General features: G+C 47.5%; 1 long non-coding RNA gene across 11 annotated transcripts; it reads right to left on the minus strand.

Annotated features, from left to right (window-relative positions):
• Gm36355 lies at window positions 1–19,236 on the minus strand. Of its 11 annotated transcripts, XR_869382.3 has the most exons (7): window positions 18,931–19,236; window positions 18,706–18,830; window positions 13,636–13,773; window positions 13,130–13,204; window positions 11,448–11,552; window positions 5,959–6,094; window positions 1–2,356 (listed from the first exon to the last, which is right to left on the minus strand). It is a non-coding gene; the product is annotated as a predicted gene, 36355 (long non-coding RNA). The 11 variants fall into 11 exon arrangements; XR_869377.3 differs by having other exon boundaries at window positions 13,130–13,773; window positions 18,706–18,827; window positions 19,079–19,235; XR_869379.3 differs by having other exon boundaries at window positions 13,130–13,773; window positions 19,079–19,235.
• Window positions 19,237–19,243: the final 7 nt, after the last annotated feature.

Below are 19,243 nucleotides of genomic sequence, written 5' to 3' on the forward strand. Positions count from 1 at the left end.
TGCCTACTTTGTTTTTAAACGTGGGTTCTGGAGGTTGAAATCAGGTCCTCTTCCATACAAACCCTTTACCGTCTGAACTACCCACTTAGATTGTCAGAACACCCTCACTGCCTCCAGTGCTTTCCTTCCTCCAACAGCAACCATGCAAGCTGTCCCAGAGTCAGGATTCTTGGATATCCCTAAATGTACAGTACCCTGTCCTTCGACAGAGCCAGCATTGACTGGAAGCCCCACTAACTTGTTTGCCCACGGGGTCTTTGTGGCCCGCTGATGCATACCTGCATTTTAAAAGGTTTTAATGTGTCACTGTTTAATCCTTCCTGGGGAGATATTTTCTAGATGATAGCAATATTTTGTACATAATATACTTATTTAGTATCGAGAACATGGGGGAAGGTGAAGTCAGCGCACAGCCAGGGAGGCTCCTTTGCAGCCCAGGTCAGGTGGGAGGGAAGAAAGAGGCACCTGACCTGGGAGCAGTGACTTCCGGGAACCACCGCCGGTCCAGGCAGTGTCTGGGACACTTCCTAAGGATTGTGACCTGTGGTGGCAAGTGGGAAGACTAATTAAAGGAAACCAAAGATAAGTGGAGCTCCTCCCCCCTCCCAACCCAAGCACACTTGACTTTCTGCTACTGATACCCGGCAAACTACAGGCAGGCTTTGCGTTGTTGCTTGTTTGCAGTATGGTTTTGTTTGTTTGTTTGTTTGTTTGTTTGTTTGAGACAGGATCTCAGAGAGTCTAGGCTGGCCTCAAACTCCATAGGTAGTCAAGGATGGTCCTGAACCCCTAGTCTACACCTCCCAAATCCTAGGATTACAAGTCTGTACCACCATGTCAGGGTAATGTGGTAGCAGGGATGGAACTCAGGGCAAAGAAGTCAGGGAATCTGTCTGTCTGGACCCAGGTAGGCACTCTCCACCTGGAGAAGTGGGAGACCAGAAAACAACAACAACAGCGCACACACACACACAATTCCTCAAAAGTCAGATGGGGGGGACTGGGCCCTTCATTGTATGCCTTTCTAGCCATGTTGTTTGTGCACTGGCTGCAGGTGAGAAGCCTGTGACCAGTGGTGCAAGGGACAGAGGTGCCCTGCACAGCAATTTCTAGAGGAATGGAAACAGGCAGTGGTAGAATGGCCCAGAAGGTGTCTGAGGAACAGGCAACGCTACTGGAGCTCGGGGGAGACAAAGGGCAGAAACACTGGAAGAGGGGATTTCTTTCCAACCCAGTGAATATTTCAATTAGTGGTTCTACTTCTTGGTTATTGGTTACTTAGTTGTTTTCATGCTAGGTTAGTTGGTTGGTTGGTTGGTTGGTTGGTTGGTTGGTTGGTTGGTTGATTAGTGGCTCTGTTGGTTAGATGATTGATTGTTCAGTTGGTTAGTCAATTGGTTGGATGACCAGTTGGTTTAGTTGTTCAGTCCATTGATTCATTGGTTGTTGAATGATGGTTATCCCATTAGTTGTTTACTTGGTTGGTTGGTTGACTGTACAGTTGGTTGTCTATTTGGTTTCTGGGTCAGCTGATTAGTTGGTTGGTTGGTGGCTTAGATGGTTGGCTGGTTGCTTGGTGGTTCAACTAGTTGCTTGATTTGCTGGTTGGCTGCTGGTTGGTTAATTTGTTGGTTGGTCGCTGAGTTGGGAATTGTCAATATGGACAAATCTTAGGTTCTGTTGCCTATTTGAAATATTTCCTGGACTTCCTTAAGAAAATTCCATCTGAGACTGAGATACAGTTTAGTGGTACACTTCACTTGTCTAACATGTGAAGTGCCGAGGTCCACCTCCAGCACCACAAAGAAATCAGAGGAGAAGAGAGAAGAGTGGGGTAAATGGAGAGGGACAGGGCAGTTCCAGAACCTAATCCACCTCCTACTTACATGAAAGCATTTGTCCATTCAAGAAAGATTCATCTGGGCTTCCTCTTACAGCTCTATGAGGCCATTTGATATATAAACTCCTTGTTCAAGTTCATGGGATCTGTCCACAAAGGCTTGGCTTCCTGTTAGTGCCAAGGTCATGGATGTGGTAGGAGCTTTTAAGAGTACTGCTACCTACCAGGGACTGTATCCCTCTCTTTCTCACACACAACACACACACACACACACACACACACACACACACACACACACAGGACTGGAGCAGCCTGGAGGCACCTAGAAAGCTCTCAAGGGCACTGAGTTATCAGGCGTGTCCTCCAGTCTCCACCAGGTCTGGTCTTTGCTGATGGCTGGCGATAGGGCTCCTCTGTGGGCCAGCCTCCACTGCCTTGCTCTTCAGCAAACATTCCAGGGGGGTTGTTCAGCCTGCGGTTAATGTGGGTTGCCATTCATTTCATCTATATCACAACCTGGAAGCAAACAAACAGAAAGCTATATAGATTTTAAAAGTCTAAATTAAGTCATAATGGGGCGCAGAGGATCTGGTTAAATTTGCAAAAAATAGATTTGCTAATTCCTCTGTTCTCTGTGCCAGTGCAGAGGCGACACACTTTACTAATAGCGAGACCAGGACAGCTCCAGGCTGTTCCTGCCTTCCTGCACTCCCCTCAAGTCCTCCACAGTTCTTAGGGAAAAAGAGGGGATCCTGTGGGCACAAAGGCAAACAGGGAGCAACTTTGAAGATATGTATGAGCCAGAGTAAGGCTAACAGAAGGCCCAGGAGCCAGGCCCTGTGCACACTGCTCACACTCCCACCCTGTGTCTTCAGAGTGAGCCAACAGGTAGCTCACTGCCATCCTTATCTGCAGTTTCTCCATCCGACATGTCTTGAAACTTTCCAAGGTTAAAGATGGCATCTGTACTGAACACGCACAAATCTTTCTCTGTGCAGTTGTTCCCTAAACACAGTAAACTGTCTATCTCTCTAGCACGTGCTCCTCATCCAGTATTTGATGCAACCCAAGATTTAAGGGTCTCAAAAGGATGTGTACAGGCGGGTCCTATGCAAGTGCCATGACGTACTACAAAAGGGGGTCTCAACCCATCGCAAGGACTGTGGAGGGGGGAGCTCCTATCCCCATCTGTCAGATGAGACAGATAAAGCTCCAGCAGGCAAGCCCTGTGCCTGAGGTCATAGTAGGCTTTGAGTTCTGCTAGTAGCAACCAGGGGCCCAAGTTGACTGTTTCAAAGATCCCCCAGGCTTGTTATCCTGCTTCATCTTCCTGTACCGGGGTTTCTCTATGTCTCACCAGCCTGTTGGTACAAATGAGTCACCTAGACAACTGGCTATCATCTCACCAGCCCAGCCCCAGCCCTGGCCCCCTGCTCACCTGGGTCTTTAGCCACCCACCTCAGCACTTCCTAGAGCAAGAGTCCCTGAGATGTCCACGATCTCTTCTCCTTCAAAGTTTACCCAGTCAAGAACACCACGGAACATGGCAGAGTGGGCTTTCTGGGGCTAGAGAGATATACCCCACTAGAAGTAGGGGAACAGGGTTCTGGTGGCCCCATGAGCAAGCAACCTCAGTGCTGCCCTCGCCCTTAGGAGCTTCCCTGTAGAGGGAAGATGGGTACTGTTGGTTCTCAGCATGTCCCCCAAGCAGCTACAGACTGGGACACGGGACCTCAGGAAGACACACACTAGTAGTGTCACCATGCAGCCAGAGTGCCATGGAGAGAGCTCGAGAAGAGAATGGAAGGATTGTGGGAGGGGACATGCCTGGCTGGGCAGAAGCCCATGCTACCAGTCACAGAGGGTTCAACAGTCCAGGTTCAGTGCTGTGAACCTTTATTACCACTGCCCACTTCCAAGCCAAGTAGGGTAGGGACAAGGAAACTGTTGGGGCTCAGAGGGACCAAGCCACTGGTCTGAAGTCACAACACCAGTGGTGAGCTTTTGTAGAATCAGATCTGAGGGTCCCCAACTTTATATTCATGAATGTTGTCTTTACCAGTGTGAGACCCAGCATTGAGAAACTCAGCTTCTATAATATTCAGTCAAAGCCCTTGCTATATTGACTGCAGTTCTTAGGATAGGACCTTCCATCATCTTTCCATCCACACAGTGAGCAGGACAGGAATTCCCTGAATTCCAGCAGGATCCAGGGAGCAGGCTTTCACTCAGAGGCTGTGGATGTGACCCAGCACTTGCCTCGCCGCAAGCTTGAAGCCCTGGATTCTATCCCTAGTACTGCATAAACCAATGATGGGACACATGCCTGTAATCCCAGCCCTTGGGAAGAAAAAACAGGAAAGTCAGAAGTTCAAGGTCATCCGAACTTTCTCAGAGCGTGGCTATATGAGTCTCAGAAAGAGGAGAGGGAGCATGGGAAAGAAGCTAGAAAACAATAAACAGCCATTTTATGTCAATTTAAAAATTAAATATTGCAGGTACCTGGAAAGGTACAGCAGTAAAGAGCACTGACTGCTCTTGCAGAGGACCCAGGTTCAATTCTCAGCACCCACGTAGCGGCTCACAACCTCCTGTAACCCCAGTTCTAGGGATCTGATGGCCTCTTCTGACTTCCATTAACAACAGGCACACATATGCTGGAGAGACACACATGTGGGTCAAAATACCCATACACACCTTTTATTAATTAAATCAAACAACATTTTTCAAAACGAACCAGTGCCCAGCAAGATGGTGTGTGACTGCAGTATTACAAGCTGTGTACCCACCCTCTGTGCCCCCAGCTCTTGGGCCAGCTGTGCGTGGCCCGACATCCTGTCTTTTTTTGTCACCTTATCCTGAATTTGTCAGTTTTCTGTTTTCTGGTTTTCTGACCAGACTAAACAGCTAAAACACATGGGGTGCTTTTTAAATGCTATGATTAGGTCCCAGCCCACTAGATTAGCCTCTGTAAGCTGAGTTCAGGATGAAGAGGATGGCTGCAGGCAGTTCCTGGGTACCATCCAAGCCTGGGAACCAACAGAAGCTGGTAATGGCCGAGGGAGGGGCTGACTTCCCCTGAACATTCTCCCCATCTCCTTCCCTTCTACTTTCTACCACACCCAGGAAGTGGCCTCTGCCCTCCCTACTATGTGGCCCCATCTCCTGCTTGTGTCTTGTAAGCTTTTGCACACAGTAGGTGCTCAGTAAATGTTTGGGAACCAATCCAGGAAGTGGCTCTTCTAGCTGTTCTGTGTATGCACAGAAGTGTGTGTTTGTGTGTACGTGTGTGTGCATGTGTGTATGTATATTCTTGTGTGTGTGTGGGGGGGGTTAGGAACATGTATGCCACAGTGTGCATGTAGTATGTGTGTATGTGTGTGTGTTCATGTGTATGTTCTTGTGGTGGTTACATGTATGCTGCAATGTACGTATAGAGTGTGTGTGTGTGTGTGTGTGTGTGTAGACACATGTGTGCCACAGAGCACATGTAGTATGTGTATGTGTTTGTGTGTGTTCTGGTATTGGGGTATAGACACAGGTATGCCAGTGCACGTGTATGTATTCTTGTGTAGGGTTGTTGACACATGTGTGCCACAAATGCACATGTAGTGTGTCTGTCTGTCTGTCTATGTGCATATGTGTGTTCTTATGTGGGGTTGTAGGCACATTTGTGTCACAATGCACTTATAGAGGCCAAAGAACAAACTTCAGGTATTGATCCTCATTTTTTTTCACTTGGTTTACAACAGGGAGGGTCTCTTGGTTCTTGCATAAGCCAGGCTAGCTGGCCTTCCATCCATTCTCCTGTCGCTGCCTCCCATCTCTTAGTAGTGGATGCTGGGATTACAACCATCCAGGCTACCACTTTTCTGTGGATTCTGGAGTCTTGAGCTCAGGTCCTCAGCCTTGTGCACGTATGAGCCTTCTCCACGCCTCCTTCAGCTTTCTCTCTGGTAGGTGACAGTGTCTCAATTGATCAATTGATCGTAAAGAACTGCACAGAGAGGGACTGAGCCATAGCTAGGGGTCAGAACACCTGCCTGGCATGCAAGAGACCCTGAGTTCCATTCCCAGCACTGCAAATGTACGTAAGTAAATAAATCGGAAGAACTTACATTATGAGACCCAGTGTCCCAGGGCCACGCAGGCAACACGATCTCCACAGGCTGGCCATGGGTTTGCCCTTGCAATATGCTTTACTTCAAAAGTCTTGAGGCTGGTGATGGTGACACATTTCTTTAATCCCAACACCTGGGAGGCAGAGATGGGCAGATCTCTAAATTCAAGGCCAGCCTGGTCTACAAAGCAAATTCTAAAACAGCCAAGGCTACACAAACTCTGTCTTAAAAAAACAAAACAAAAAAGTTTTGGGTGTTTGTTTGTTTGTTTGTTTTTAAGGTTTAGGGCTGTAGAATGGCTTATGGGTTAAGAGCACACACTGCCCTTGCAGAGGACCTGCGTGTGGTCCCCAGCATCCAATCAGCTGGCTCACAGCTGCCTGTAACTCCAGGTCCAGGTGAATCAGACTCCCTCTTCTGACTCCACAACCAGACTGCACTCATGTGACATATCTACACACACACACACACACACACACCATATTTTTACTTATTTTTAATTTATTTCTAATTTTTATTTGCTTATTTTATCTATTTATTTATTTATTTATTTATTTATTTAAAATATTAAGCCAGGTGGTGGTGGTAATGCACACCTTTAATCTCAGAACTCAGGAGGCAGAGGCAGGCAGGTCTTGTGAGTTTGAGGCCAGCCTGGTCAAGAGAGCCAGGGCTATGCAGAGAAACCCTGTCTCAAAACAAATAACAAACAAGTCTTTTCTGACTGAGTAGGTGGTGACAATCTGGGTTTGGGTTTGAATCTATGTTTCCTTGAATCCTAGAGAGGAAGAATTTTATGTTACATATTAGTCATTTTCATGGCTTCTTCTGTGGACTATCTGTTCCCAATTTACTAATTTACAATGAGAAATGTCACTGCCAAAGGGACCGGATACATGTGTCCCGCTGCCAACACTTAAGTTCCCTGTAGGCACAGAAAGCCAAATCAAATCAGAGAGATGCTTGGTAAGCAAGAGGGGAGGGAGGGGCTGATGATGAGGCCTCGTGGCTAAAGGCACCCGAGACCTCCCTCTGGGATCCTTCCTGTCTCTCTCTATTGCTTTCCTGCATATCCAGTCTTTCTTCGGAGGCAGAGTTGAGAGTCAGAAATGTTACTGTAGGTGCATACCTATAACCCCAGTGGGAGGGGCAAACCCACTAGCCCAAGTCCCAGCTGTGTAACGACTTTGAAGCCAGTCTGAGCTATATGGGACTCTGGCTCAGAATAAGGAGGATAAATAAATACTACTGCATTCAGAGCAGGCCCCTGTCATCCTAGCTGCTGAAGAGGCTGAGGCAGGGAGATGGCTTGAGCCCAAGAGTTTGAGAGCACCCTGAACAACAGAGTCAGAGAAGGAGGGAGAGAAAAAGGGAGGGAAAGAAGGAGAGAGGGAAGGAGGGAGGAACCCATGGAGGGAGGGAGGGAGGGAGGGAGGGAGGGAGGGAGGGAGGGAGGGAGGGAAAATGATGACATTGCAGTCACTTGGGGCTCTCTCTGGCCTAGGGTTCCCCCCTTTTTTCCTTCTGGTTATGTTGTTGTTGTTGTTGTTGTTGTTGTTGTTGTTGTTGTTGTTGTTTAGAGACAGGGTCTCACTCTGTAGTCTGAGCTGGCCTGAAACTCATGTCAATCAACATCTCTTCCAGCCATGCATGTATGTTCGTGCTTCATGTGTGTACCTGGCACTCTCAAGAGCCAGAGGACAGCATTGGCTCTCCCCAGAACTGGAGTTAAAGATGGTTGTGAGCTGCTATGTAGGTGCTGGGAATCAAACCCAGATCCTCTGGAAGAGCAGCCAGTGCTCTTAACCACTGAGCCATCTCTCTGTCCCCTCTCAGGCTCCCCTCCCTGCCTCAGCTGCACACCCATTCCCAGGACATTTACAAAGCACAGCTGATACCTTCAGGGTGTCTGCCTTCCTGGTTGTTCACAAACATAAGCAGGGCTGGGGTCTGTGAAATGCCATGCCGTGTTGCTTGCACAGAGCACTTGTACACAGAGCCTGTGTGATTTTCTTTCCTTAGTCTTTAGACCACTCAGCTCTCTGACCTCTGGCAGGTTAAGACTCACTGTGACTGAATCCCTTGAGAGTGCAAAGAGGGTGGGAAAAATAAAAGGCTAACGAGTATAAAGTGCTGGGTTCAAATCCCAGCACCAGAGAGAGAGCAGGAATCAGAGAGGAGCTCTGGGAGGAGGGTGAGCGTAAGTGGAAAGATTGCTCAGGGAGCTGGGAGGAAACAGGATGTAAGGTGGGCAAGCCTGAGGCTCTCTTGCCTGCAGCTTGTAACAGCCTCTTCCGCTCAGCCTGGGCCCTCTGGCTTGTTTTCCACCCCAGACCTCCACAGTCCAAGCTGGACTGAGTCACACACACACACACACACACACACACACACACACACACACAGAGCCTTCCAGGTGTCCATTTGTGAAAAGATGCAAACTCCTAAGGACACCAGGCAATCCCTCACTGCATGGGCCTCAACTTTTCCTTCCAGGCTTAGAGACTTAGATTGCAGTTCTAGTTTGCCACAGCCTTGGGTATCAGATCCTTTGGCCTGTCTAGACTTGTCTCCTCATCTGTGTAAGAGGCACCTTGAGTTCACTGTCTTCTAGGGCCATTGACTCTGTAAAGCAGTCTTCTTCCTGAGAACCATGCATAAATTATAACAGTAAAACGATGTCATAATGTGCTTATAAATATAATTATTCCTGGGCTGGTGAGAGGGCTCAGAGGGTAAAGGCACTTGCAGGCAAGTCTGACCAACTAAGTTCAATCCCTTGGACCCATATGGCAGGACGGAAGAAACCAGCTTCTGCAAGATGTCCTCTGACCTCCCACACAAGCACCCCATACACATATCCACAAACAATCGAGCGAAACCTTACAACTTTAACATAATTATTTCTATTAGAATGGAAATATAAAAACTAAAATCTTGAAGCTACTTGAAGCCCTTATCAGGAAGCAAGGGTGGTAGTTATAAAATTCTAAAACTTAGGACACGCTATACTCAAAGCATTATGCTGTCTGATGAGGCCGTGGAGTAAGGTCCAATAAACACGCGTGATGACCAGGTAGAGTACAGCTCCGGTCACCGAGCTCTGCTATCCTATAGCTGTGTGACCCAGAACAAGTTACAACTAGGAGTCATCTCCCTGTCCCCGAGAATTGCTGTGGAGCACAGTCAAGTTGGGAGTGTGTGACTACTGCCAGCCCTTTCCTCTTAGTTGCGATGAGAGCAAGCTGAAGAGGGACTAGACAAGAGGTACTGAACCTCAATCTCTTTCTCTGCCAATGCGAAAAGGGGAAACTGAGCTCTCCTGCAGCCAGCATGCTGGATATTCCATGAACATCTGTGTCTGTCCCAACCTGGCAAGGAACATGACACCAGCTCGAAATTCTTGGCAGAAAGCATGGCATTTGGCCCTGCTCCATAGACAGCCGAGAAGGGCTCAGAGAAGGGAAAGAGTCTGAGGAAGGTTCCGGAGCACGTGACTAGCTTCTTCCATCAGCAGCCCTTATACAAACAGCGTGCTTCCTCCATTCACCAGTCCTGGGGACCGCACATGAGGAATTTTTTTTTCCTCTCCTCATTTTTTTTTTGCTGATTAAGTTCCCCCAAAAGCCCCTTAAGAATTTTAATAAGAAATGCAAAAATCAACAAAAGTGCAGCAAAGCCTTTCCTGTTATTAAATAAGGGAAAGTAAATATTGCAGATCGGACATATTTCTTAAGAGGATGTTATGTTTGGGTGGGAAAAAATGAGAGAGAAAAGAAAAGACTAATTTGCTTTCTGGCAGCAAATGTGTCTTTGCTGAAATTTGGTTTCAAATCTGATGACTGGAGCATTGTCACTGGCTTGCCTGGAATTTAGACCTTTGACATATGAGGTGAGTGTGCTCAGATAAGCAGGGAAGCTTTAGATCTCTGTCCTGTGAGTAGAGAAGAGAGTTCTTTAGCCACCCAGGAAATTATAGCCCATGGGGGGCCACAAGCAAGACAAAAGCAACCAGGAACAAAGAACACTTAGGTTTTGAGAGAGAAAGCAAGACAAGCATTCTTTATACCACCAGTTTAGAAAGCTGGGCATGGTGGTGCATGCCTTTAATCCCAGCACTCGGGAGGCAGAGGCAGGCGGATTTCTGAGTTCGAGGCCAGCCTGGTCTACAGAGTGAGTTCCAGGACAGCCAGGGATACACAGAGGAAACCCTGTCTCAAAAAAAAAAGAAAAAAAGGAAGGGAGGGAGGGAGGGAGGGGGAGGAGGAGAGGGAGAGAGAGAGAGAGAGAGAGAGAGAGAGAGAGAGAGAGAGAGAGAGGTGATATTCTAAAGTGTGCAGAGATAGTAGTGCAATTTCCGCACAGTGAGAGGGCCGCAGCAACTGGGGCCACGGCTGGAATGTGACATTGGTTGTTTCTTCCCTGTTAACCTCCAGTTGCTCTGACTCTCAGTCTCCTCATCTTTAAAATGGAGATAGGGGGTTGAAGAGACAGCTTGCTGGGTGAGAGCACTGACTGCTCTCACAGGGGTCCCTGGTTCAGTGCCCAGCACATACATGGTAGCTCATAAGTGCCTGTAACTCCAGGTCTAAGGGATCCGCCACTCTCTTCTAGCCCCACTACATACCTGTGGTATATATATATATATATTTGCGCCAGCAAATACCCATACACATACAATAAATCAAATAGGACCGAAAAGGATAAGTTGAATGAATGAATGAATGAATGAATGAATGAAATGGCGAGAATGAATATCATCTACTAAGAGAGGCAAGGTGACCACATGCTGCTTGCTCTTGCTGCTATGGAAGAACCCCTCCTGGAAGAAGCAACTTAAGAGAGGAAGGGCTTATCTTGGCTCCCAGTTTCAGGGAACAAAGCCCAGCAGGCATGGTGGCCAGGTCTGCGGTGGTGTTTGCAGCTTGTCACACCATGGTAGACCAGGAGGCAAAGGCTCAGGCAGGAACCCCATGACTCACTTCTGCTAGCTCTAGTACTCCCTCAGGTCCCATGGCCTCCCAAAACAGCCACTGGGCAGAGACCAAGTGTGCAAATACACGAGTCAGCAGGGGACACCACACCCGCAAACCCTGAGGGTTAAGAATAAAGACCAGAAAAATGAGCCCTGAAAGCGGCACACTCAGCTCACAATGACACTTGTCACAGACTGACAAGTGGGAAGGGGGAAAAGGTAAGAGAAGAAGGCCACCGCTGTGCACTGAAGAATGGAATGTGCTCTGGGGAATAAATAAAAGGGTTCGTTTTATTCATTTATAAAAGGTTCGCCCCAAACTCTGCTACACATGCCTCAGCCACCCAGCCTTCACACGTAAGCTCTATGGTCTAGCATGCTGCATGTCAAGGCTGCAAACTCTAGCCTGCAACACATGAAAGCTATATATGATACAGCCTGCTGCATGCTAAGGCTCTGTGTTCTAGCCTGCTACACACCAACGCGCAGCCTACTGCCTTCATCTGCCACTGACCAAAACATCCCTGCGCAGCACAGAAGGTCACTTGATTGCGTCTTTCTCCATCATGATCAGTAGAACACCAGCGCTCAAGGACTTTGCATGCCGGTCAGCACCACCCTGGGAGACAAAAAGCAAATGTGAAAACTGGGTTTACTTTCTGGCTGGAGCACCTGGCATTAGAAAGTGGGTGCCGCCCAGCAAGGTCACGTGTGACCACAGCTTCAGAGAAAATGACCAAAGCAAAGGACAGAGGGGAAGTGGGCTCACCGTGTAGCCACTGCCAGACAGCAGCTTCCACGACAGAACTACTTGGCCCTGGCCTCCTCTGTCCTGTGTCCTCCCTGAGGCAGGCCAGCAGTCACTGAGATGTACCTATCTCCCTGCAGGAGTGACAGTAGCAGGGGTGGATACCTGGGCCCTCCCTGCAAATGCTCATGAATGGGACCTCACTAACTACAAATCCTGGGACCAGACCTGGGGTCTCATCCTTCCCAGCTATCCTCAGGCCTCAGAGTGCTACCACCACCTTCCGACCCCAGGCAGGAAAGTCTGGCTTATGTGTACTCCCTGAAGCAGCTTTTGTATTCACATAAATAACAGGAGAAATAATATGGCGATCGGTTTCCATACCCACCACCCAGATTTATTTCCATGGATTTTGTTTTGTTTTTAAGAAATGAAGCATTAGAGGCAAAATTAAAGCCCCTTTATCCCCTGCCAATTGGGCACCATAGATGACTGGGCATTGGTATATGAACATATCTACATGTACATCCAATACGTGATACATTGTGTTTTAATTTTCATAAGGTTATATATTATCCTGTATCTTTATCATGTGTTTAAAATTTGCCTATCAATACGCTGACGGAGAAACGTGTTAGTAAGTTAGTTTGTTCACCTTTACAGCCTACTGCCATGCAGTATTCTACTCTAAGGATGCTGTACAGTGTGTGTCTATGGCGCATTTTATGACTGTGCCATCCATATAGGGAGAAACAGTTAGGCTCTTTCTCTCAAAACATACACAAACATGCACACACGAATGCACAGGCACACACATGCACACTCAACTACATGCCACATTTTGATTTATACGAGAAGTCTGGCTGGAGGGGGGATCCGCATGTAAGGGTGCTTTCTGCTCTGCCTTGGAACCTGAGTCCTATTCCCAGCACCTCCACCAGTGGCTCAACTGCCTGTCACCCCAGCTCCAGGGGATCCAACAACCCATTCTGGCTTCGCCAAGCAGTTTGACCCATGCATACATATATACATACATATATACATAAAATATTTTTCTTTAAAAAGGCATTTGGGCTGAGAGACAGCTCAGTGATTAAGAGCGCTCACTGTTCCGTCCTGCAGAGTCCCAGTCCCAGTCCCCACGTCGGGCAGCTCACAGTCATCAGCCTGTAACCCCAGCTCCAGGGGGATCCCACCTCTGGCCTGGTTGGGCACCCGCACTCTTGTGCACAAACCGATACACAAGACACATATGCAGACACGGTTTTAAAAAGAAGATCTTTGTATGTCTACGAGTAGTACACACAAGTTTCTCTAAGAAATTAGCCCCACAATAGGATGTGTTAGGCTGTTAAAGGAAGGCAGAGAGAGGTGGGCATAATAAACCTGAGATCCAGCATCGCCTCGAGCAAGTGTCAGCTCTGTGTGACCTTGGACAAGTCACTTACCTGTTTGCATCTAGTGAAGCCAGTGTTCTGATCTCTAACTTGGAGGATCTTGAAAAGGATCAAGCTCCTGTCCCTCTAAAAAAAAGGAGTGGAAATGGGCCAGGTGACTTCTTCAATAATACTATGGTGATCTGGGTTGTTTTAGTTGGGTTTTTATTTTTTTCTGACAACCACAATAGCCTAAAGGCAGCAGCTGGATACCATGCAAAGGCCCAGCAAACCTCGAGGGCTCGCTGCTCGCCCCTCACCACGTGGCCCCAAGTTAATGCGGAACCCTTGTTTATAGGTGAAACAGGAGTGGCCCCCACCCCGGAAAAGTGGTCGAGTGGTCATAGGGCGTCTAGCAACACGGGCCTCTCCTTTTCTGTGGTTCAACAGATTCTCCCTCAAAACTGAGGAAGGCTTGTTCTGCCAGCAGGATGAAGCTGGATCGCATCCTGGGTCGGGTAGATTTGGTGTTTCCGCAGCTCTAGTTGAAGATGGTGCCCATCAGCACAAGGCTTCACCTGGAGTGGTTGAAATTTGCTGAAATGCCGCCATCTCGTGGTTGAGATGCAACACTGCAGGGTCCGGCCTCTCAGGAAAACAATGGTGCGACAGGGTCTGCCCAGCCCTGCTCAGAAATGCGGCCGGCTCCCCATTGTCTGCGGGGTAAAGTCCGAAAGCCAAGCCTGGAATTCAAGCTCCTCCACAATCCGCCCCACCTTGCCTATCCGGCCTTATCTCGACTCCGACCTCCTGCCCCGGCCAGGTCCAGCTCCTCCCTGAACCTCCAAGCTGAGTCCAGCCTCTCACTGTGGCCAGCCCTGTGCTCCAGACAACCATCAGGCCCCCAGCTTCTAAGCCAGCTCTTCTAGGAAGCCTTCCTAGTCCATCAAGGGCCCCACCGCCATCACCTGCCCTCCCACCAACTCTTAACAGAGTCGTGGTTTTTTTTTTTTTTTTTGGTTTTTTTTTTTTTCCAACACTGCATGCTTGTTGTTTGGGTGTTTGAGCTAAGCCCTAGAGTCCCATGAGGCCGTTGAGGCTGGGAGTCCATGGAGCCTGCTCTGGTCCCAGCTACCCGAAACAGAGACAGAGGTGATAGCACCCAACTCACAGGCGTGCTATGACAACCACACAATGGCCATAGTAGAGGTGAGCAGGATGGCTAGATAAAACACAGGGCATCATCTAGTTGACCTCGAACTTCAGCCTTGAAAACTGTCGAATCTATACACCAAATTTCATGCCTATAATCCCAATACTTGGGAGATGAAGATCCGAGTTCAAGGTTATTCTGTGCTACATGCAGAGTTTGAAGCCAGCAACATCAGACGGTTTCTGAATGGGAAGAAAGGAAGAAACTGAAGGAAGGGAGAGAGAGAGAGGCAGGGAGGGAGGAAGACAAGGTTATAACTGCTCCTAAGTATGGTGGAGGAGTAAGTTTATTATAGATATAAGGGAGAGATAGCCAGAGGCAGAGACATCTGGGAGAGTCCAAAGTGGTCATGACCTGAACCATATGGGGAGAGGGGGGAGGGAAAAGGAGAGACAGGAACCAAGTACAACAGCCAGGAGGCCAAAGGCCCAAAAGGAGAGGCAGGTAACCAAAATATCTGGGTTACATAGGGAAGAGTCTCTGGGAAAAGGGCAGCCCTAGCCCAGCCCCTGGGCTGGAGAGTTCAGGGTAGAGGGCAGGGGCATAGCAGCCATATCCTGTAACAGGTAGGGACTAAGGGATGCTGGAAGAACCTGGTGGCCAGGTCTACTTTGATATGTTAAATAGGCACCTCAGCCTATTGTCCCAAATTTGAAACTTAACAGTTAACAGTTTCAAACCCCTTCCCCTTCCCCCACCCTCACCCCCAACAAAAAGTACGTGGGAGGGGGGGGCAACTTTTTAAAAAAATATATTTTAAAAAATTATGTGTTGGTTCTGTTCATGACTCACATTAAGATTCGGTGTCCCCAGACAGTTGGGACACCTTTAATCCCAGCACTCAGGAGGCTGAAGCAGGTAGATCTCTGAGTTTGAAGCCAGCCTGGTCTACAGAGTTAAGTTCCAGGACAGGAAGAGCTACACAGAAAAACCCTTATCTGGAAAAACAAAACAAAAAACAAACAAACAAAAGATTTGATGTCCATTTCCTGCTGTGTTTACTATGTAGTAGACAAATGTCCTTTATACTGATAGAAATGTTTGCTTGTTTTAGTCTATCAAAAATAGTTTACACCTTTAATCCCAGCATTCGGGAGGTGGGGGCAGCTGGATCTTGATTCCAGACAGCCTGGTCTACAAAGCGAGTTCCAGAACATCCAAGGCTACACACAGAAACCCTGTCTCAAGAGATAGAGAGTTAGATAGGAAGATGGACGGATGGATGGATGGATAGATAGATTATTGATAGACTGACAGATATCTAAGATTCCATAAATCTCCCTACCTCCACTAAAAAATAAATAAATAACTTTTGTTTATGCAGAACGTTCCCCTACACACATTCCCAGAACTTGATGGCCTGAAGCTCCAATCCCTTTTCTTCATTGTCTTTGCTTTGTATTCTTTTAAAACTAACCAATATCCCAAGTCTGTGAGATCAGCCCCCAGCCAATGGAGAAGAGGCAGAGGCAGCGCCTGCTGTAAAGTCCCTGCCCCCCACCCCCTTCACCCCCTCAGTCCCCCAACCCCGAGTGCTTGCTGGCTGGTTTGGGTCTTGGTCGCCCTTTTTGCACTGCCCAGCTTCCTTCCCTTCAGTCATGTGTTCCCTGCGTTGACACCTAGATTAATTGTTTTCTTTTTCTTTTTTTTTTAAGATTTATTTATTTATTTTATGTATATGAGTAAACTGTAGCTGTACAGATGGTTGTGAGCCATCATGTGGTTGCTGGGAATTGAACTCAGGACCTATGCTCGTTCTGGTCCCGCTCGCTCCGGCCCAAAGATTTGTTTATTTATTATATGTAAGTACACTGTAGCTGTCTTCAGACACCCCAGAAGAGGGCGTCAGATCTCATTACAGATGGCTGTGAGCCACCATGTGGTTGCTGGGATTTGAGCTCAGGACCGTCAGAAGAGCAGTCAGTGCTCTTAACTACTGAGCCATCTCTCCAGCTCCTTTCTGTTTGTTTTTAACACTACTCTGGAATTCTGAGATTGTGTGTGTGTGTGTGTGTGTCCTCAACATGAGGCCTCACTTTTGCAATCCCTCGCAGATTTGCAGAGTCAGCCATGCGCACACTCCCTCAGAAGCCCACCTTCTAGTTCCAGCTCTCAGAACAACAAACAAAAGCATGCTTTCTGGGTTAGTGAATGCCAAGATTTCTACACTCTTGTGGGTTTTTACTTGTGATTTTGGTGTTTCAAATGCCCCTAGGCAGAGTGCTGAAGTGATGCAGTGTTGCTCAGCCAGGAAATGTGATTTACTGGAGGAAATACGGCTCAGATAAGCCCCTGGCACACACCAGTTACTGCAATGTGGGCTGTGAGGTCAATGTTAATGAATGAACGGCAGATAATACAGAGTCTGGCTTTAAATAGAGCCACCACTGTGAAACAAGGTTATATTGACCACAGGATGAAAAGGCTGTGATCAAAGGCTCCCAGAAGCCACCCCAGTGTTCTTCTGGGAAGAACAGGTCAATATTTGCTAACTTTATAGGATACGCATGACTACCAGAAATAGAATCAACTACACAGTTGATACAAGTATATGTGTCTGTGTTACACGTATATAATACACTAAGAGATTTATACTAGGATATCATGAGTGAGATCTTACATGCTGTTTAAGGTTCTTGTTTTATTTATTTTTAAATTGATTTATTTTATGTTTATGACTGTTTTTGCCAGGCTGAAGAGATGATTCAGCAGTTAAAAGCACTGATTGCTCTTCCTAGAGGTCCTGAGTTGAATTCCCAGCAATCACACTGTGGCTCACAAGCATCTGTAATGGGACCTGATGCCCTCTTCTGGTGTGTCTGACGACAGCTACAATGCACGCATATACAAAAGAAAAAAAAAAAAAAGTGTGCCAGCACATGACTGTTTTGCCTACACATGTCTGTGCTTAGCGCCAAAAAGGGACATCAGATCCCCTGGAACTGAAATTACAGATGGTTGTGAGCCACAAAGTAGGTTCTGCAAATTGAGCACAGGTTCTCTGGTAAAGTGCCCAGTGCTCTTTAACCCCTTACCCCTGAGCCACCTCTATAGCCCCTCTCATAGGTGGTGGTTTTTTATTTGGTTGGTTGGTTGGTTTTTTTCTTGCTTGGTTGGTTTTTTTGTTTCTGTTTTTGTTCTTTTGAGACAGGGTTTCTCTGTGTAGCCCTGGCTGTTCTGGAACTCACTCTGTAGACTAGGCTGGCCTCGAACTCAGAAATCCGCCTGCCTCTGCCTGGGATTAAAGGCGTGTGAGAACAAGGCTCTGCTTCATGATGTTCTTTTAAGAGATAAGCAAGGGTCTTAGTATACTGCCCAGCCTTGAACTCCCAGCCTCAAAAGATGCTAGCTTCTCAGCTACCATAGTAACTGTGACTATAAATACATACCACCATGTGTGGGTAGGAATTATCTTCAAATAGTCCAATAAGGAGGTTGAGATATGAAGAATATGAAAGAAACAAGATAGCAAAAGTTGGAAATGTGAGAAACATTTTTATGTTTTGTTTTGTTTTGTTTTTATGGACCCCAGGACCTCTGCATGATAGGCAATTGCTCTACAACTAATTCACACCCCAACCTAGGGAAGGGGAGGGTGGGGAGGAAGAAAGGGAGGAAGGGAAGGAAGGAGGGAGGAAGGGGAGGCGGATTTCACTATATAGTCTAGGCTGATCTGGAACTTGCTATGTAGACCAGACTGGTCTTCGATTCATAGAGATCTGGCTGCTTCTTACCAAATGCTAGGATTAAAGGCACTCACCACCACACCTGACAGAAACTTTACCTGCCTGTCTGCATTCTTTGTTTTACATTTTGTTGTTATCTTTTGTGTATTCTTAAACAGTTTCATACAGTGTATCTTGACTACAGCCACCCCCAGCTCTCCCCTCCCATCCCTCTACTTGCCCACACATCCCTTCATCCCTTCCTATCTTCATTCCCTTTGCCCTTTATCTTTTTGGTCATCCATCAAATACAGTCAGTACTGCCGGCTAGAAGGTTAACTGATCTTTCAGGCTTGATCTTGACCACGCCTTATGTAGGTACCCAAGTCTGCTGTGAGTCCGTGAATGCCTTGGGCTCTGTCATGTTCAGAAGACAGCACTCTCCCATCCTCTGGCTCTTGCCTCCTTTCTGCATCACCCTCCTTTTCCATGTTTCCTCAGCCTCGGGCAGGCAAGGGTTAATATAGATACCCCATTTAAAGCTGAGCTCTCAGCAGTCACTTGCCAGCATTTTGACCAGTACTGAGCCTGTGTAGTCACCACAGCCCTCTGCAGAGAGGAGCTTCTCTGGCCAGGGGCGAAGGTAACACTAAGCTGTGGGTATAACCAAAAAAATTGGAAGTAGCTGGGCCTCTTCATTTAACAAGATACTAGTCAGTTTCTCCTCAGGGCCTTTGACTTCCTGAGACTTTAGATCAGGTTTACAATACCAGGCATGAGTTCCCTCCGTCGAACAGCCTCAGAGTCAATCAGTAATGTGGGTTTGCCTCTGTAACCTTCGCACCATTATTGCTCCAGTGGGCACATCTTCCCTGGTAGCATTCAGGGTTCACTGCTGAAAAAAATCTCATATCACACTGAGGTCAAGGGCAGCCTTTTGGGGCAGGTTGCTTCATATCTCATCTCTAAAAAATGGACCTTGTGTTAGAACTTACAGGCAGTGAGCACTGGCAATGCAAAGGCAGGTGTCCCTCCATGAGTTCAAGGCCAATCTGGGCTACAAAGTGAGTTCCAGGCAAACCAAGGCTATACAGTGAGACCTATGTAATCTCAAAAGGAAAACAAACAAACAAACAAACAAACCTTGGGGGTTGCTGTGAGAATTAAGGCGGGATATATTACCCCTTAGCCTTCCTCATTAGACTTAGCCGGGGGATGGGGCGGAATGTATCGTCAGCGGTACAGTGCGCAGGCGTGCTGTGCTAGGACACAGCCAGTCCCTTTTGCGGCTGCGTGCAACTGGTTTTG

Source organism: Mus musculus, chromosome 6 (assembly GCF_000001635.26).
Source record: "Mus musculus strain C57BL/6J chromosome 6, GRCm38.p6 C57BL/6J".
Taxonomy (NCBI): Eukaryota; Metazoa; Chordata; class Mammalia; order Rodentia; family Muridae; genus Mus; species Mus musculus.